General features: G+C 39.0%; 1 pseudogene; it reads left to right on the forward strand.

Moving 5' to 3' along the window:
- The first annotated feature begins 1,322 nt into the window (after positions 1–1,322).
- Positions 1,323–22,085, forward strand: part of LOC140923481 (VWFA and cache domain-containing protein 1-like) — a 47,371-nt pseudogene continuing 26,608 nt past the window's right edge.

The following is a 22,085-nucleotide window of genomic DNA, read 5'->3' on the forward strand; positions in this document are numbered from 1 at the left end:
AGGGGCGGGGAAAGAGAGGAAGAATTTTCTTCCTCGCACAGTATAGGTCTTCCCAATTTCTTTTAGCCCCGTGGTTCTAAAGGTGCAGCAAAAATTTATGACGGGTCAGCCAGGAGCTCGAGTGTCATCGATTTTAATTAATTGTGTGCGTTATTCCTCTGCCTATGATATTTCGATCGATACAAGCCCTTCCTTCTCTCTACCCCTAGGGCCTTTTGCTACTTCATTCTGCGTTCGCGGCTCGTGGATCCTTTCGGTAGCGATAAATGGAGAGCTTCCTGGCAGGCTCATGTATGGTTGCAAACACAAAAGTAACCGCTGTCAGCCAAGCAGCGAAGATCCACACACAGTGTCAATGAACTCAAAATCTTTTTACTTCACAAAAGTTTTTATCAAAGCTTTTGGTGCATATGACATTGACAGTAGAAAACTGAAGAAAAACGACATTATCGATTGCTGTCGATTGTTGTCGACAACATCGTCTCTTTTGAATAGTCCGTATTGAACATAGCCAGCGTAGCAGGCGCTTGAAAGTATTTGGGTGCAGGAAAGAACAGGCGCGCGTAAGGGAGACACGCGTGAGTGGATAGATACGCGTGTCTCCCTTATGCGCCTACTTCCAACACCTCTGTTCTTGAGAACGCCTCCTTAACGCTGTTAAAATTGTATTAGACACCCCCTCTAATAAACGCCCCCTAATTCACTTTATTGCTTGATTGACTGGGGGTTTGAGTTTTTTTATTTTCATCCTGTCAATATACTAAGGATGGAAACACAATAACCCTGAGGGAGGATTCTGACATCGACGGGTTGGGATTTGAGAAGATCGATATGGATCTTTAGACGGCCTAGACGTATCAATTGATGGAGTGGAAAAATACCAAGAGTTTAAAAAATCCAGGACATGCGTTTTAAACTAATTTTGTCAGTAGTGTTGTAATCATGATTCCGACTTCTTGTTCATTTTCACTTAATTAAATCTATCATCTGGCATAGTTTGTCGATGGTTTATTGGGGCATTTCGAAAACAGTTCTTGAAGCCTTTTGGACTTGACCAGCCAGAAACATTTTTACTTCCGAGTTCAGAACTAAATGGTCACCCATGTACAGGCAGAACTTATTCTGACTCCACTGACACGAGACATTCAATGCTAAAAGTTTGTTTAAGATGCGTCAGTCAGTCATCTGATGTAGATGTATCCTACTGTAGTTAAGTTACACCCATTCGACCTTACACTTCTAGCAAAATATTATACGAAAAACCACTAAACTCCACCCTTGAGAAGTGGCCAAAAAATGTGTGGAAACGTATTCCCCTACAAATGGCGTGGCAGGTAATGAGTTTAAGCGAATAACTAAGAACAGTGAATACCTTGTCACACAGTCGTCCAAAGCGACTAATTAATTTCAAAGAAGGCAGGTCCAAAAAACTTATTCCAACAAAAAAATACAGATCTGAACACGTAAGGATATAAGCCATTGGAAAAGAAATTATGCAAAACAAAACGAAAACGAACACTGCAACTGAGCTGACGTATAATGCCACAAATCCCGCGCCACTGAAAACCATAAATAGTCCGAAAATATGCCACAAACCACCGCGCGCCTCGAGCTCTAAACCGTGCCGTCAGAATATTCATTTCTGACTAATTCGTTTCCATGTCTCTCAATCGTTAGAAATTACATTTTGCGGCTCTATAGAGCACGGAGTATTGCCGTAGCCCAAAACAATAAAAATTTCCAAGGGTGGAGATAAAAATTGAAGTGAGTTTTTTGCCCCAAAGATGCCCAGGGTCCCCCCTTGCCTGCAAACTCTCTCGGGCCTAACAAAGAAAATAAAGAGCTGATGGCGTAATGAGTTAAGCAAAATTAGATGAAAACTGAAGCTATATCACACTACACAGGATAGCTTTTGCGCCGGCAAGAAAATGTTATTGGATAGGGCTTCTTTTCACACATAAGAACAGGCGGATTTCTGCTCGATTTCTGTAGCGGAACGAAGCTGCGGACGGCCGATCTCGAAAGTTGTGCGTCACTTATTGGCTAGGTTCTGTGGCACATTCTTGTGTAATGAGCATAGTAATGCGGACCGTAGCGGAACATAATAAGTAGGAGTGAGGACTAGAATCCACTGAGACGGAGGTAACAGATATGTAGGATTTAGGAGTAGGATTTAGTTCTCCAATTAAACCCTCTCGGCCAACCGCTGCGGCACGATGTTCGATGTGTGTGAACTGCTTGTTCCAGTTCGGTGCCCTTGCCGTCTATACTATACCGGATCGCTTTTCGTGTCAGCACCAAAATCTATACGGTAGACGTGAGCGTAGAAATTTAGCATCTGCGAAACCTTACCCTGAGTTAGCAATCGGGGAAGAGAACGAGCGCAGTTTACGTTCTTTCTTTGCTTGACTTGGAATATATTTGTTTTAGAACAGGAGAGCTATAATTACATGTAAAACATCCGGGAAGTAAGTTTTCAAATAAAATAAGACATTTAAAACTGGATACTGCTCTCTCTATACGACAAGGAAGAAATTTAAATGCAGGTATTTTGAGATAATTTTTTTTCTGAAAACGCAAAAGAAATCTTGAGCTCAGCCAGAGCCTTTATTTTCGTTCTCGTTTAGATACATTTGGAGAAACTTCAGTACCACAAGCAGACCATGACTGCAAAAGATACTCTTCCAGCTCTAGCTGCCAAACTTGCAGACAAGTTCAAAACCAGGTTTGCAGTGGTAAGGCGACTGAAGAAAGCAGTTGAAGACTCGTACAATCGAGCTGCGAATACAAAGCCAGCCAAGGAATGCTGTAAGGCCGAGAAATCTAAACTTCAATACAACACGAGGTTCCGATCTCTAGTGGACGTAAACAATTTTTGTGCTCAGATTTCTAGTACTGCTTCACCCAGCCCAGTCCACTTAGATGAAAGCGTTCTTTTGGAAATGCAAACTATTTTTAAAACGTATTCTTTCTTCACTTGGCAGTACTTTGCTTCAGAGGAAGGCATGTTGACTGTCTTTCCGGTTCACTTTAACGAAAAGGATTGTTCTAAATACGACCCTCGATACAGACCGTTTTACGTGGAAACCGCCACTCCGGAAGCTAAAGACGTGGTTTTGGTGATCGATACAAGTGCATCCATGATTGGAGAGAAACTTGTCATCGCCAAAGAAGCTGCAAACACAGTGCTAGAAACCATGAATCCAAAAGATCATGTAAGTGAATATTAACTAAATAAGGAACAGAAAACATCTGTGCTACGTGCTTATCAATAGGGTTGCAGATGAGAGAGGATATATATTAGCTTGAATACAATAGCCAATCGACGTTTCGACTAGAAAGCGTTTCCGGGCGAGTTCGCCTTGCCTTCGCTTCGACTTTCGCGAAATGCCTCAATCGCGGAAACCCATGTTACCCGCGCTAACATTTCAATGCATCGTGCCGAATAATTTTCTTCACATGAAATTTTAACTGGCTTCGAAAGTAAACTTTTTCTTTTCTTTTCTTTTTTAATTTTAGGTTGGAATTGTATCCTTTAACACTAGGGTCGCAACCCCTGGAATCTTTGGTGGGAAAAGGTTATGTTACGATGAACGGTTAGCAAGAGCAACTCCTGAAAACATCAATAGTTTAAAAAGCTATGTTGGAGGACTTGTTTCCCACGGTAAGAGCTAGGCGCCTCATATATTTTATATATCTGACTGGATTTGCAAAAACATGGCTATAGAAATCTTTCTAATATACCTTCTGACCGAGTCTTGTAGTGGAGCTTGTTTTCATTTTTTTTTTCAGTTACTTTTTATTGCCCCCGCAGGGATTTCGCCCAGGAGAAGAAATCCCGAGGAGGCACTCTACTAACTCGCGCGTATATTAAGGAAAGTACTTACAGTTGAAATATACAGTCCGTATGCCAGAAAAAACCTCGATTTGCGTGAACAGGGGCCGCGAGGAATCGGTAGGTAATGATGACGTTTCTATTGTTTGCGCCCGCAAGTAAGAAATGGTTAGGATGATGTAAAGACAGAAAATGCCGAAGGGACCGCTTAGGTAAATTTTGTGACATTTAGTGTGCAGTCATACTTCGATACTCTTTTGCGTTACGCGGTGTTATCAGTGACATTTTGTGGAGCAGTTGTTTTGCCTACAGTTATGGTCCAAAAGACACTCGTTAAGCGCAGATGAAGTTATAGGGTGTGTATAACTGTGTATAAGAGTTTGGGAGACACGAGTTCACAAATCTTTGATTGGAAACCTTGCCAGACACTTTTACTCTTTCTTTGACCGGAATAAGACTCAGCCCCAAACAAACAAGTCGAGTGAATCAACGGGTAACTTATCACTAGCAGAACGATGGACGTTACAGAAATTCACCGACAATCAATTTCCGTGCTGACTTATTCCCTGCCCACGATGTCCTTCCGCTGTAAAGTTTAAAATACGACTGCAACGCGCGAGCGTAAGTTGATCAAAAACGTCCTTTTAATTTCTAAGGCTTACTTTCCGGCAAATAAAATGAACTGAATGTCAACAGTGAAAAAGAAATAGCGAAAAATTCAACTTCTAATTCATTGGTTTAGAATAAACTATTCTCGAAACTGAGAATGTTTTGATCAAAGCTGTGTAAATCGAACTGAAACAGTGCGTGGAACCTTGCGTTTCCTGTATTTATCTCGCCTATTGTATGGAATATGCGTGAAAATCTTCATTGTGAATCGGTATTATTTCAACGGACCTACACAACGAGCAAGAATAACCGACAATATACAGAGCGGGGGGCAGCTGTAGTGTCAACAGTAGTGGAGGAGGGATGTTTTACGCCGGTTTTTTGCGGATTTAATTAACTTTTTGAGCGGTATAAATTACCGCAGATGACGTCATGCATCTCATTAAGATAGGATGATGTCATACTTTAAATTAATTCTGATGACGTCATGGACTCCATTGAGATAGGATGATGTCATAGTTTATTTCTAGATGGCAAGGAGCAAGTGACGTCAGAATTTCCTAGAGTTGACGTCATCAAAAAATGTTGATATCATAATCTATAAACAAAAAAGTGATTTTTATATTATATAATGTTCTAATAACTAAGTTATCAACGCCTGGTTTCTCGAAGCCGTTTCTGCGCTGCCTGAATAGCTACTTGAAAGACCGGTCACATTTCGTACAGATGGATGATCGTACATCTGGAATCAGTGAACGTACGTTTTGGTGTGCAACAAGGGTCGATCGTCGGCCCAATGTCATTTAATCTCTATGTTTCCGATTTGCAAGATCATCTCCCTTCCTCGATTGGTTCATTTCAATACGCTGACGATACTACAATCTACTCCAGCTGTCTAGCTCCTGAGCTACAAACATGTGCGCAAGAACTGAACTCCACACTAAACACTGTGAGCTCCTGGTCTAACGACTCCCATCTAGCACTTAATTCGAAGAAGACAAAGACGATGTTGCTATCCACAAGCCAGATGTCACATGTACATAGTTTAGATAAGGACCTACCAGCTATTACAATTTCAGATAGTACATTAGAATATGGAAATGTAAGTAAGCTTCTTGGTGTCCATTTCCACCAGCATCTTAACTGGGATGAGCACGTGAAAGCAACGTGCAAGAGCTGTTACGGAACAATACAAATACTAAGAAAACTTAAAAAAAAAACTCAAGAACTTTGCTGGTTATAGGCTCAGAAAGCACTTAGTGGAGTCACTGGTGCTGTCAAAACTTGACTATTGTGACACTGTCTATTACCCTTTGCCGGAATTTCAACTAAACGTTTACAACGTGTCCAGCTAGTAGCTGCTAATTTTGTCCTGAATAGGTATGTAAATGACATTAACGATATTATTAAGATAGGATGGTTACCAGTAAGACAGCGAAGAGATTTCCACGTTCTCAACCTCTTTCACCAGGCTTTGTACTCCCCCAGCTGGCTGTCTTACGTACCACTAGATACTGTTAAACATATGCGATCTTTGCGGTCAGGAGCAGCAACAAGATTAACTATACCAATGGAGAGGGGCACTTTTCAAGACTCTGCTGCTAAGTTATTTAATGTCCTTCCGGCAAATATTAGAAACTGCAGCGATTTCAAAGTATATTGTAGGGAAGTTAATGCCTATCTATTAAAATCACTTGTAAATAGTTTGTAAATTGTACATATGGTTGTATTACTATTACTAATCTTTATAACATTTTTTATTTTTTATACAATATCCTTTTATAGTCTGATACTTTTGCTTTTTAGTCGAGCTTGCTCTTGAGCAAAGCGAGACTCTTAAAATGCAGTAGTTTTTTTTTCGTCGGTGGGACCTAGTTTGTAGGCCACGGGTTCCTAGCGATGACCGTGGAAACTGGGGATAAGAATCGTGACGACTTTCATTGTATGGAAATGAGTCTCGTGATGAGCATGTGGTTTATTTTGGGGGATGACTGGAATAACGCGCAATGTTTTTCACGTTTAAGTGCTTTTCTTCCATGTAAAAAAATCAGTCTTTATCTTTTTCGTTAAAACAGGTTACGTTTCATGCTTATATGACATAGTAAGCCGATAAAATCGTAAATGCAAAACAGACATAACAAAAAGTAAAACTGTAAACACGTGCTCCCTCTGATCTTATGGTAATTTGGTTCTGACCTTCACGTGCGAAAAAGTAAATACAGCTAAACGTGACGGAAAGAATAGTTTTGTAAACACGTGTTCCGGGTCATGGTAGCGCAGAATCTGGGGATGAATATCGACACGATGCTCTCAATCTCTGTGAACGCTTCGAAAAACAACGTACCATTGTGCGAATGTTATGTTTTGCAAAGATTAATGGATTATACGGTGATAAATGATATAGAGAAAAACCCTGGTCCTCTTATGCACGGTGTTGATCCTACTAAAACAATACAAGCACCATATAGTCAAGGAGATGCTCATGTATTTGGGCAAAATCCAGGGCAGCAATGTGTTGCAATGAGTTTATGTGCTTTAATATACCATAATACAAAAGGAATAAGTAACTCTGGTGACTTAAAACAAATAATGCATATTGGCAATCAACTTTACAGTAGTTTATCACAACTAGCAAGATGCTCTTATTTACTGCTATCTGAATTACCAGCAATGCTTACAGTAGCAGAAGAAAATTTCCGGCTGGAATACAGTGCAAGCTATAGTGGCAATGTCCATGGTGAGGCTACCATTGAAGGATACGAATACTGTTTAGGCCTAAAAAGAGCTTTTGAGTCATTGATATCACAACAATACAGATCATTTATTTTGACAGTTGGTTGTATTACTGTCAGTATTGTTTACTGTGTTTATAATGGCCATTTTAAAGTGTTTGACTCTCATGCCCGAGATATTTATGGTAAGAGTCATCGTCAAGGGACTTGTGTACTGTTAGATATACCATCTAAAGATAACTTAATAGAATACTTTCAAAGTTTATATGGAATATACCAAATGTATGAACTTAAAGGTTTACAAATAACAAAATATGACATAACAACAAGCAACAATGTAAAAGATATATTAAATAATACATCATTAGATCAACACAAGAAGTGTTTGAAAAACAACTGTTTTGCAGTAGCTTTTTATTCCATCTGTTACTCAATTATTTCATCATGCAGTTATTGGAACTCAAAAACTTTAGATGCAATCATTCAAAATGGCTCTGAGCTTAACAATGTAATCAAAAATGACTATCATTCAAAATCTATTAATATGGCTGAGAATGTTACAATTTTTGGTATGAAAATAAAAGTAGATGTTAGTAAAGTAAGTCATGGGAAATTAACTAGTTTACCTAAAAACATGATATCTTTAAAGGCATTGATCTTGAAAAACTATGGGAAAACAGGATTTTTAATGTGCATTTCAAGTTACTGTATCGCTTGCATTTACCAACAAAATACTAAAGAGAAGCAATTGTTTTCACTTCTGGCTTATGAAGATAGTATTTCATCTACAATGAAACACATAAAACACATTAGTGGTATAAATAAACTAATGGAGGCAATTCTAAATATTGTTCAAAATGAACAATGTCAGACTTAGAGTATGATATACAATTTATTCACTGTTCTTCTGAAATTACGGAAAATGAAAGGAAAAGAATTATAAGAAAACGCAGAAAAAAACATATATATGACAACTTTGAACCTGCTGCGAAAAAAAGAACAGCTGAAAAAAAGCAGAAAAGGTACTCAAAAATGAATCCTACTAATAAGAAAGAATTACTTTGCAAACTCAAACAAAATTATTAGTCGGACCTAGTTTGTAGGCCCCGCGTTCTTAGCGAAGACCGTGGAAACTGGGGATAAGAATCGTGACGACTTTCATTGTATGGAAATGAGTCTCGTGATGAGAATGCAGTTTATTTCGGCGATGACTGAAATGACGCGTGTAAGTTTGGCAATGACGTAATTTTCTTCGAATGAAGGCCCTTGATTTTCGTGTAATTATGCACGACATGCAGGTACATCCCCAAGCAGGATGAAATATGAAATATTATAGCGGGGAAATCCTCAGGATTTTGTGGCTTTTTAAGGGGTTACGTTTCTCAGAATATTGTCGCAATTACAGGAAATGTACGGTTAAATAGATTCACTTTGTTTTATGTATTTAATTGATAGATTTTCGCAGTTGTTATGATGTGAAGTCGTGTTGCACTTCATAAATACTAGAGATATGAAGTATCCACTGTCACGTAATTTTTACGTGCGCACGTGGGTAAAATTTTGTGTTTGCAAATAAAATAAAGGCAATGTATGAAAGGCTGCACGTACAATTATGTTAGCGTAAAAGTAGAAACTCGCTTAATTTGACGTTTAATCTGAATACTTTATATCTTACCTCTATTTGATTTACGTGATTAAAATTTACGTGCGTTAACGTGCGGAGCCAAAGACGCATCAGTGGAAATCCACCCTAACGTGTCACGGATGTGTTTATACGGGTAGCTTTGAACTTGACTAACCGCACACTCTACTTGCAGCACTTCATGTCCATAGTTAATAGAAATGCCATATCGAGCTTTTCCGGAACGGGTTGGTCCAAGAATTCTATGACTTGAAAGCGTTGATTATTTTGGAACAACTGATCACTTCAGTGGTCGAAAAAAAAAAAAGAATAATCTTAATGAGCAAAACTTCAAGGTCTACTGGAAAATCAGGATCGAGGATCGAGGATCGAGAAATCAGGAATCAAGGATCGGTTAAAAAGAACTTGAAGATAAAATAAATAAATAAAACGTGGATCAGTGATGATGTGGGCCGCAAACTGTAGATAAATTTCACAGAATATAACCCCGTTCGCTGTACTGAACGCTAAATTCAAGTAAACTAATCCGAGTCTGTCTGAGTCAGTGATTGCTTTGACGAGAATGTGAAATTTTCCGGGAAAATGAAACGCTTTATCCTGGTGATACTGTAAGACAAGAAAAAAATTTTAACAGTTTTTAATTTTTAAGTGTACATTTGCTTTCAGTGCTCCTTATTTTTCTTGTAATTATTGTATGCACGACCCCACCAGCAATGCTGATCTTTTAGTCGTGCCATAAACTAAGGTTCTTACCTACCCACCTACCTACCTATCTATTTATCTATCTATCTATCTATCTATCTATCTATCTATCTATCTATCTATCTAGACTATCTATCTATCTATCTATCTCTCTCTCTCTCTCTCTCTCTCTCTCTCTCTTTCTCTCTCTCTCTCTCTCTCTCTCTCTCTCTCTCTATCTATCTATCTGTCTGTCTGTCTGTCTGTCTACCTGCCTATCTATCTATCTATCTATCTATCTATCTATCTATCTATCTATCTATCTATCTAAAATGCATGCTGTGTACAACTCTAAACATTGTACTGTGAGACTGTACGGAGATATTAAAAGTAGATACTAAGCAGCTATGGAAAATGTCATTACTTTCATGCGATGTTGATATCTTATAAAACAGACAACAAATTCAACAGGAATACGCGCGAACTGAATTAACTGTGTGTTGTATAAGGTTCTGTTCAACTTACACATTTTTTCCTGTGCTGAACATATACTGTACCGAGCCGTATCTTGGTCCGGTACAAAGAAACTATGTATATTTATACTGACAGAGTCATGGGCCCCTGATACCGATAAAAATCATCGTTCAATTTTTCGAGTGTAGAATCCCTGAAAGAGTACTCCTCAATGGAGCCATATCAATATGTAGAAGGTTTTCAAAGGTTTCACACCGGTTTGAGGCTAAGATATGCGGCCTGTCTCCCCTTGCAATTTTTACTTTTTGAGTATATACATTATGACATACAACACTCGTTTTGTATTCCAAACGAAAAAGTAGTATAACGGCACCGGGGCCTTTGACAACAAAACTCATCTCCAAGCAAGCGAGACTCAACGCTACTAAGAGCGTTCTTGTTATATTGTAGATTTCAATTCAATTTTTTTTTGTAGTATATTAAAGTTTTTCTTTTTTTATATTGTAGTTTTTAACAGGTGAAGAGCCACTAGGTGGATACACTGTCAATAAACCATTATTATTATTATTATTATTATTATTATTATTATTATTATTATTATCATTATTATTATTATTATGGGTCTCTCTCGCGGGAGAAACCAATGCTGCCGTTTGAAATGTTGGCTCTTTCTTTTCTCAAGCCTGACTCCATGTCCACTGAAGTTTCTCGGAAACTCGCGCGCAAGAAGAAAAGGACAAAAAAATCGTTCCATTATCATCACAGTCATTATTTTATTTCATTTTATTTTATTAGATTCGCCAATTCTTGGCAGGGTCTCTGCAACTTCATGACCCAATTACTGCGGGCCCGTAACAGTCCCTTCCCCTATGAGAGACCACCACAACGGGGACCACGTCCTCCGCTCTTTACAAACAGTGTGTGCCTATTTAATGTCTCACAGAATTGATCTATATAAGGGTTGTGATACGGGGCCTACGATTTATCGTCCTTATCTGAGAAGACTAGGAAGTCTAACCGTTTGCAGATGTCTTATAAAGGAAGCACTTTCTCCTAAGTTATTTTGAAAAAGATCCTGAATTTTGGTCCGACCGGGGTTTGAACTAGCGGCCTCCCGCTCAACAGACCAGCATATATCAATTACTGACCTAACCAGGCAGCTGTAAAATGATTCATGATCATCGAAACCTTTTTTTTTCCCTTGTCTTTAGGTGAAACGCAATACCGATTGGCTTTTGAAAAGGCTTTTAATCTTCTAAAGGGCACAACATCTGAAGACGCAGGCAAACCAAAGCGGAAAGTTATCTTATTTCTCACAGACGGAGCACCCTCCGATGATAAAAAAGCAATTTTCCAGACTATAAGAGACAGGAATCTGGAGCTTAACAACTCGGTTGTCATTTTGACATTTGGCTTCGGTGGTGTAGATCAGGAAACAATCAACATTCTTCAAGATATTGCCCTGCAAAACACAGCCAAGTATGGAGTCTTCTCTAACGCTTCACTTGGAGACATAACGGTAAAACTTTCAAGTGTTCTGATTAAATAATTCTGAGCTTTTTTATGTGGAATAAAAACAATAACTTTGAAATACTAACTTGAAGTCAGCATCACCACCAGAATACATTTAAACAGAGTAGTTATTGTTTCCTTTCTCTTTAATTAGAAGGGAAAATACATAGCTGTAGAAGACATCAAAACCCTTAGAAGCAAAATAGGTTTGTACTATAACTTCTTTGCAGCCGGAAAGCAGCTTGATCGACCAGTGGCTTCTGTCCCATATGTTGATGCTGGTGGACTAGGTTGGTGTTTTTCTGTTTACTGTGCTCAATAAAAAATTCGCTTGAAAGACGCCCTTAGATATTCCATCAAGCTCCACGGAGAGTTCAAAGAAGGCATGAGTATGAAAAATTGAGAGAAAAATTGACCTTAGGAAAAAGGGAGAGGCAAGGTTAATGAGATATGGCGCTCCAGAAAAAGAAATAGCGAGAAATACAAAAACGGAAAATGATGTGACCTGCGAGAACGCCTTGTCCACACGTGGAAAAGCGATAGAAATTATTAAATGACTTCAAAGCAAAAAATATACGAACTTTTCATTGGCATTCAATTATAAACGAATCTGTATCAAGAAACAGGGCTTAAAGACAAGCCTTGAAACTCGTTTGGTTCCTATGCGTCCACAGCCTTCACATGGTAGAAAAAATTGCTTCATTTGTCTCAGTCTTATTTTGATTTCTTTTTTCCTAATTTTAGGACTTGTAATATCAATAACCCTTCCTTGTTATCATAAAGGAGTGTTTATTGGTGTCGTAGACACTGACATTAGCATGGAGGATTTGGTATCTGACATCAATTTATTAAACGAAGGACAGATTGCTTACGCTTATATGACCAGCAAATCAGGGAGAACTATTGTTCACCCTCTCCTCCCAGCTCCAACCGACGCGTATGGAGACCCAGTGTATTTGGATATTCGTACATTAGAGCCAGAAGCAGACTTCAACGATGTTTTTACCTCAATGACAAAGTATGTAGGTGTATTAACCTGTAACAGTTTTTTTAACCTCTGCGCTGTGTTGTTGTACTGCTGGTGGCTGAGCCTAGGTACATTAGTATTATCAAAAAACAGATCTCCATTTAAATTTGTACTTCTCCATTTAAATCTGTACTTTTAAATGTTATCATGTTGTTTTGGAATATTCTGCATATTGTCCAATCAGAATAGTGGGTTTATTGAGTGGTCTTAAAGTAACATGATACGGGTCTGCAGCGGAACTTTCCGCGCATTAACCAATGAGAGTGGTTATATTGATCGATATCACTTTACACTTGTAAACAACGTGGTGACGTTACCCAGGTTTTGGATTATATGATACATGGAAATATATATTATTCATCTCTAGAAAAAGATACGTATGCATGACGAGAAACTTCTAGCGCGTTCAGTGTCTTTCCTTTTCGCAGACCGTACCACAACGACATACAGCATAAATTTATTTAAAACATCACTCTACATGAAAAACGAAAAACGCTCCTCTTCTTCGTTTACCCGACGCAACTTCACTTTCGGTTGTATGCAAAGAATACCATATTGTTAGCCGCTTTCAAAAATAAATCAAACACTTGTTTTCTGTCATACGTTTTAACACTCGATTTCTTAATGTCGCTTTGCTTCGGAATATTCTGCCCGCCCTCCAATAAAACGGAAGAGCATGTGAAATATAATAATAGGTCACGAGAGAAAGATAACATCTTGTTCACGGCTGATCGATTCCAGAGTCTGCACTTTTTTAATCTTGTACTTGGTGTACTTCGTTGCCGTTGTGGAAGACTTGCTTACCTTGGAAAAGGAGAAGCTTCGGTATAAAATCCTAAGAAAGAAGGACTCACCGGAAGACTCGCGTGCTAACGGCGCGCCATAGGTTTTCAGTGGCCACGCACGACCTCCAAGTGTAATTTGATATGATATACTTTTTTCTAATACTTCAGCGTGACAAACTTCCTTTACCATGTTCCTTTAAAACTGCACATGTTTGAATAAATCATGTATTATTCAGACATAATGTACGGTGCAACTGTTGACATTCCTCCGAACTAACTCAGAGTAAAGGGTCTTCAATACATTCTACGGTCGCTAAATTACAAACGCTTGTGCAGTTGATTTTGAGAAGGCACACGTGTCAGCTTGAAAGATTAGGTTTCAAATCTTAAACCCCGCGAAAATGACTGTTTGAACTGAATGAAGTAAACTAAATGACATGGGAGAATTTTCCCTTGGCTCCTTTACTCCAGAACTTGTGGGATCTCCTTTGAAATAATAAAAACTAGACCATTTTTTACAAAAACGGAAACGCGCTGTCGATAAGTGATGTTGCCATTTTAGTCCATTTACGTAATCGCCTGTCCTTTTGCACGTTGTCTCGTAAGACTTTAAAACTCAAATGCCGTTCAACTTAAAACTTTCATCCTTATTAATTACATTCTACGTGCGCGAGAGGAAAAATTTGTGCTACTAACAATGACTGAACCAATGACTGAACCAGCATATGTATCATTAAGCGTTATGAGTACTCCGTATACCAACTGTATATGGTACTACTTACACCCGCTAACCGCGCAAAAAATGAGATCACAGTGTACCTCTTAGAAGGTTTAGGAATCATTAATTCGTAAAAAAATTCGTTAACAGAGCATTGAAAAGCTAACGTTCTCCACTCTGAATATTCTCAGAGCATAAGAAGATCTTTTGGTTGTAGAAAACTGCAATTTTTGGTACGAATACATTGTATCAGACATTGTATATAATATTGTCACAGGTAGCGTTTGAACAATGCTGAACAATGCAAACATATTAATGACAAGGTTTCATTCACTTGCTTCGTACTTTTTTTAAGGTTTCAAATCCTTTACGTTGAGTACAATGGTTTTTTTCTTTAAAGACGTTTACCAAATAATTCTCTTGAAAATAACCTAGAAGCCTCTATTGTACCTTTTTTCTTACATTTATCTGGAACTACCGAAAGGCGAAACAGATATTCTCCGGCCCAAATGATTCGCTGTTGCCTAATTTCATACCTCGCGGGGGCCTGGCACTACCGGATTTTCTCGGACTTTTTAAAAAGTCCAGTTTCAAAATGGCGGATAGTCGGAGTAAAAACTCGAGCGAAGGCATTCTTTTTTGAAGAAATATTGATCAATATTCCCTCGGAGAATCTGTCTAAACTTAGTAACGAAAGGATGCAGTATTTTTGCCATGCCCTGAAGCTAAACTTAAGGAGCCGGCACTCAGCAACTGCAAGCAATTGTTCGATGAACAGGTCGCTCGAACCAAACATGATTACAAATTTTCTACAGCAAAGGATCCTCTGTTTAATTCTACCCGCATATAAAAAGTAGAGGATCATTACAGGAAAGAACACAGATGTGATTGTGCACGTACCGATCATAGCCTAAGTATGCTGGAGCAGGACTTAAAAGGGCAGTACAGAAGGACTTACCTGGATTATTCCCGTCGCGGAAAAGAGTAATGTCCGTGAAAGGTACTGAGTGTAGTGAACTTTGTGGCGTTTATGTATGTTAAACCTAGTGTTGTTCACATGAAGGGAGATAAGGGACTAGTCTATACTCAGGGCATGCTAGCCAAAAGGTAGATGTACGTGACATTCTTGATTGTGATTACAAGCTGATTGCCCAAATGACAGGAACTGCAGTGTTACCGGACGAGAAATGCCTCTCAAGTAAGACTGAAGTATACTTGCTTTTATCCATGTTCAGTGAGAATTGTTTCCGGTCTGATCTTTAGAATTTCTACTGAGACCGTACACAGCGACAGGGACAAAATCTACTGTAAGCCTTGCCGACCTAATATACAATGTTGCCCTTTCACTCAGGGTCACTCTGGCGTGTTTCGCTTTTTGGTAGTTTTTATTTACGGTCTGTAAAAACAGGTACATCAAACCCCTTATCATTCCCCAATATTCGGTCGGATCCAGCGCCGTAAAAAGAGCTAAACTCGTCTGTTCTTTGTTCAAATTTTTTGTCGAACAATTCGGGAATCCTTCCAATACTTCCAAGTAGCGAAAGTCTCCGATTAGATCTTTCTTTTCTCGAAATTTTTAATCGAGGCTCTTTATAGCAGTAAAACACCTGTTCTTAGCTTTTAATAGAATATTAACTTTCTGGAGTATTATGGCCCTTAATATCGTTTTAACTAACTTACCTTTGTTTTACCTTCTATTTTGCAAGCCATTTTCAATCCAGAATTTAAAAAGTCCGGGAAAATCCGGTAGTGCCAGGCTCCCGCGCGGCATGAAATTAGGCAATGAGTGAGCTTAATTGTCAGCGCCTGCTGCAGAGTTTGAGATCTATATGAGAATGGGGAAAAGAATAAACAGCATGAGAAAACAGTGAGGGGATGGGAGGGGATCGCAAGTGAACGCTATCCTCTGCTTTCTACTGCTTCTCAACTTTTTTTGTGTTTTTTCTTTGGTGTTCCTCGCTCTTTCTCCGCTAATCACTATCTCAACACCATGAGGAGGATCATGAAAGATGAAATTAAGAGGGAATTTATGATTAGACCTGTAACGCATACGTAATGATGGCGTTTCACACGATTCATTTCAGGTGAATTAATAAGGGAAGTTAAAAGCGGACAAGAGCCATAATAGGACAGAGAGGGAAACTAAGGGCGTTGGCTGGGATATCTTAATTTCAAAAAAGTTATTTTTAGAACTATGCGGACCACGCGGAAACAGTTTCCGGTAACCTGGTTGACTTCCGGAAAACTCGCTTTCACGATTTCAGCGCGCCAAAGCGAGGCGGCGTTAACAAATTTTAAAAGATCGCGGCTGAAGTGGAGGGATAATGTGGAGTTGATAAACTGGCCTTCTTCAACAAAGAACCTACAGTAGAAACTGCTTAAAACTTCTACACAAAAGGGTCCTTTACAAGCAACGGTAGAAATCGGTTAAAGCGACCACGTGACCATCGTTTCTGTTTGAACAGCTGGAAAGAGGACAAGTAGCATTGCAATTTGCGGCCCGGATAAGCGTTGAAGACAAGAAGCGCGGGTCCTACAAAGACGACCGTACAAGCAACCGTGTGGACGTATTTTCTATTGAAAGAGGAAGGAAAAGAACGTATAAAGGTTTCCTGTATTTTTGTCAAGGACATGACAGGGAATCTTGTGGAACACACCTTTTCCTGCTTAACTCATATTTTGTTCCGCACTTCACATTGGACAATTAGCAATTCTTTATTGAACACGAGGTTAATAGAAGCGGAGGTTAATATTCCTAAATCAGTAAAGAAACCAAAAAGCTCAATTTGATTGACGGATCAAATCATGCGTGGAAATCGGTAAACAATAGGTTTGATCTTACAGAATTTTCAAACATTGCAAATCAAATCGGCATGAATCGGAAACAATAGCCTAATGGGTTAAATGGAATCGCCAGGAGTTTAAATTGTACTTGCAAGCCTAAGAAGAAAAGTAGAGCTTTGTTTTAATCTGTCAACTCGCCAAGTTAGGGAAAAAGGTTTTTTGTGCGGCTAATTTGTGTTGTTCTTCGTAAGGACAGACAATGGTGGCCCGGTTGCTCGAGGTAAGGAGCCGTTTCAGTCTGTAGTTTTCTCTGTCCTGTTTAATTGAAATCTTGAGCTTTCGTTAAGATTTGCTTTCATTTTTTTTTCTCATAAGTAAGTTGAATTTGATTTCGGGGGAAAATTTGTCTTTAAAGAAAGTGTTGAGTTCACACACCTCTTCTACTCGATTAAACTGTAATTGTCAACATTCCATCGAGCAAAAAATCGGAAAACGCTCTTTTGAATGCTTTGAAGTCTTTTCATACCTTCAAAAAAATGGACCCTAGGATTTTGCAGAATTCTGAAAGGATCTTGCTCTAAAAAAGATTGGCAAAACACTGAGCTAACGCATTATTTACTCGCGAGGCTAAAACACTACAAAGATCATTGCGTGTGTATCCTGAAAACGATTTTTGCTTGTACAAGCTTTATTTGTGTAAGGTTATTTGTGTTTTTTCATGTTGCAAACGGTGTTGAAATAAATACTACAGTATGATAATCTCATCTGGAGTTTATTTACTTTATGTGGTCTTACCAAGCCTCATATTTTGCTCATAAACTGGTAAAAATTAACCTTTACAGATCCTGCACCACAATGTGTAGGTAACAACAACCCCAAACATTTGTTATGTGTGTTAAATAATATAAGCTTGCTGCATGCATAATAAATATAGGGGTTTGGATGCATAGAACCTTTTGATGTTGTGTTTGCCACTTATTGATCCAGCAAGTTTTGTTTACTTTAGTAAGCACTCATGGTTTTAGGTGTCGGCTGCTGAGTGTAGTCTTTTCTTTTTTTCTCTATAGAAAGCACTCAAAAGTGTTAACAGGGGCGGATCTAGGGGGAGGGTGCAGGGGGTGCGCACCCCCCCCCCCCCCCCCCTCAGATGACCTGCGGTTATCTAATACAACTGGTATTCTGCAAAAAAAAAAAAACTATGTGGTTTATTGGTGTTGAAGTAGAGCAAGAGACGAGTGCACCCCCTCCTAAAAAAAATCCTGGATCCGCCCCCGGTTAAGAATATAAACTACGGCCATAAGTTCAAGCTGTGTATAGCTTCTTGTTTATAATAGCGGGGCTCCCTCGCGCGCGAAGCGCGCGTGGGACAGAGCCCCATACTCATGGAATATGGTCAACCTCTTTTCTTTTGGTTGTCACGTGACTGACCGAGCGTACGTACGTACGTACGTACGCGTCTACAGATTGTACGGGTAGGGTAGGGGAGACTATCAAAAGGAAGGGAGGGGTGTCTCAGGCGTGTCTTAGCAAATCCACATCCTTTTACATTGACCATTCACGATATGGTCAATTGACAGCTGTCAAAACAGGATAGCCACTGACCAGTATCACATTGCCATATCGGGGGCTCATGTGTCAACTCATCAAGGTGACGTGAGTTATTTGGAATCTGTCCGCTGACCAGTTGTTTTACTAGATCGCGATCAATGTTCAATCTCATACTTTCTAGCTAGTTTGAGAGCACAGGAAAACTGATAATGCACACATGCATTAGAAATCAATATTTTGATCAATTGACAGCTGTCAAAACAGGGTATCCGCTGACCAGTATCACTTGAAGGTATCGCGGGCTCAGGTGTTGGCCCATCGAGGTCAGGTATTTTTTTGAAGTTATCCGCTGACAAGTTACTAGTTTTCAAATGATCGCAGGCTCAAGTTTGATTTTTTTTCATTCATATGAAATATGTTTTGTTTTTGGGCCGCACAATTAAAATTTTGATTTAAAACTGACCTCGGACCCGAAAATTCAGCCAGTTATTACAGGCAAGACAGTTGCTTTCGACTTTGCTCACCAGAGCGGATAAATGTTGGGCGGTGAAACGAGCACTCCGCTCTTCATTTAATGTGTGATGCGGAGCAGGACTGGCACGAGCGCTCTTTCCGCGCTTCCGGTGCGCTTAAAGGCCGGCGAAATTTTCCTTTTTGCAAACCGGAAATCCTATTTTCTTTCTGTAATTTCAGGCTACAGTGTTAAATAGGTAAATTCGTTTCATGACAATATCAATAAACAGTTTCATATGTTTGTGTCTGTATGCCTATAAGTAAAACTGGTTGGTCGTATAATGCCAAAATTTGAGTTTAATTTGAAAGTGTTGAATACCTCCTCCTTCCACTAAATATCACCTAATCGTCTTTCGCCGTTTCGTTTGCAAAAGCTTAACACTTCTTAACCTCAATTTTTACATATGTTTAAGGGGGATAAACTTTATATAACATAACAAAAAATTAGATTGATATATTTTGATATAGTGGCGTTGTACTGCTTCAAACTTTGCTTCTCGGGTGCAACGCGCCATGGCGATTTGCGCAATGCGTCGCAAATCCAGCAACCGCATGTAAACAAAATTTATTGAGGTTAGTTGTAAGGTTTTTTCTCCGTTTTTCTCTCTAAAACAAAACAAGTAAACAGTAAAAACGGAGGGGAAACTAATTTTGAAGTTTCGAACAAACAGAAAGACATATGAGATGTTTTTTCCAAAATTAAAAAGAAGGATGATGGTAATTGAAATTAGCATAATTTCACCTTGCACGAGCTGCACGCATTTATTAAATACACGTCATCTAGTTATGAAAAACGACTTTTAGTTTTGCATTGGATGACATGCATGAGATTTTCCTTCGTGTTTTAGACAATACTTAGTTGTTTTTGTTTTGGAATAACATCAACATTGGCGAGTAGTAGAACGAAAATATAATTCAGTGGTATAGTCATGGAAGTAATAAGAGAAACCCTTTTAAAGAGACGTTTGTCTACTCCGATTAAACCTCCCGCAAAAAATAGCAACATTTGCCTCTCGGAGACAGCGTACCAGCACAAAGGAACGAGGAGGAAGTGCAAGAAAACAAATCAAGTCGCCATAATTCAGTGACAACGGCAGTGTCTAATGGACAAACTACATCGCAAGCCCTGACCGAGGTCGAAAACAAGCGACATTTCTTAAGCAGAGTCCCAGTCCACTGCATCACACCTTTTTGCTCGGACGCGCTCGTTTCACCGCCCAACCTTTATCCGCCCTGTTGCTCACCATGGTCACGCGTTGGTCACGCTCTACGTCCATTTTTTATGCTCTGATTGGTCAAAATTTGACAGGCGAGCTCATGCGGAAAATTTATGCAGCATCTTGAATCTTGTTTACTTTGACAGCTGAAGCTGAGAGAGTTTTGTGTCAACTTGTGATGTTTTTAACTGTCTTTTTCCACTGGATGCACAAAATGAAATTTAGCTGCTACCAGGAGCCTTCTGTTATTCATGGCTAGTTGGTTTTTGGTTGAGAAATTAATACATCACTTGTCAAAGTCGGGAATCCGATTTCGGATGTCAACGTTTTTGTTTTTCACCTTGCTTGATGCGTAAAGGTTGAAAACTCTGAAGCGATACTGGCCTTACTTGATACCTTTCAGGAGCTGCATCTCGAATGTTAAGCCTCAGTAATTATTGTGTTTGATGTTTGTTTTTTATATCTAATTTAAAGAAGTCGAGCGTAGTTTATGCACGTTTGTAAGATTTGAGACAATTTGATCTGACCAAGAACCAGGTAAACTTGATATAAGCTTAAACAACTTTAAAAAGTCTTTAGACACAGGGGCGGATCCAGGATTTTTTTTAGGAGGGGGTGCACTCGTCTCTTGCTCTAATTCAACACCAATAAACCACATAGTTTTTTTTTGCAGAATACCAGTTGTATAGAAAACCGCAGGTCATCTCAGGGGGGGGGGGGGGGGGGAACCCCTGCACCCTCCCCCTAGATCCGCCCCTGAGACATTTTCTCACCGCAGTTAGAAAGAAAACGTTCCAAAGAACATTTAGTTATAATTCTGGCAGTAAAAGAAAGCTTTGAGCGATTTTCTTGCCTCGAGTTCATCTGTGAAAACAGTAAATACCGGGAAGCCGGCTTAAAACACAAACTTAAGCTTTAAGCTTGAAGACTCAGGATTTTTAGAGACACTTTAATATTTGTCTTCGTGAATGAAAAATGTTGTCTCTGTATATGTTTCGCCGAATTATATTTCCTTTATTGATTGTTGGTAGTCTCTCTTGTAATTTTAATCGCTGTGCCGTTTGTTTTCAGTCGTTCAGTGAACATCGCTTGCAGGAGTACTCAAAATGCCGCGCGTATCAAACGCTTTTAAAGATTACAGATCGATAAACCCATTAAATAAAAAATAAACATAATAATTTCTTTATTATGTTGGAGCTTAACTCTAGTATGTTCAAACATTCGCTACAGCTCGCTCTGCAAAAGTGAGAACCGGCTGGCTGTATATGTGATTTTGGACATTTTTTAACGGTTTAGCTAAAAGCCCACGCGTGCTTCGATCGTCCTGAATATTGAATGAGTGCAATTTCTGTTGCAAAATTGTGAAATACTGAATTCTGTCCGAGGTCTGTATGATAAAAACAGTACCTCATAATACTGTTTCAACTCAGATGTGGTGTATAAATGGTATAAAAGGTTGGTTTACACGCAACCAGATTTGTTGGCCAGATTTTGTAAGGTAAACTTGTCGAACGCAAAAAAATTCAACCTGATTTTTTTTCCAGGCCTAATTAATCTTACGGTGATCAAGAGCCATTATGGCTCTTAAATGTGATCGAAGATGATTGCTATTTTTTGGGTGTACATATGAGGTTATCAACTCGATGTAAGATTTTGTTCACTCTTGGGCTGTTTGCAAATTATTTTTCTCTAAAATCACTTAGCCTTTCCCTCAAAAGTCACATGAATGTGCTATGTGCTCTAAAGTTAACTGAATTGTGGAATACAAGTTTATTGTTTGATTTAAATTATAAATATATAATGGGAGCCTCGCTTTTAGCCCTGGCTAAATCTATATATTTATGTCTTATTTCTTGTACCTCCCCTCCTCAGTGAAAGCCTAATTAACTCATTTATACTTGTATGGTGAAACCTGTATTATGCAGACCTCATATTAAGCAGACACTTTGTATTCAGCAGTCGAATAACTCAAAATGTGGCAAAACGTTTCTTTCCATAATTTAAGAAA

Source organism: Porites lutea, chromosome 13 (assembly GCF_958299795.1).
Source record: "Porites lutea chromosome 13, jaPorLute2.1, whole genome shotgun sequence".
Lineage (NCBI taxonomy): Eukaryota > Metazoa > Cnidaria > Anthozoa > Scleractinia > Poritidae > Porites > Porites lutea.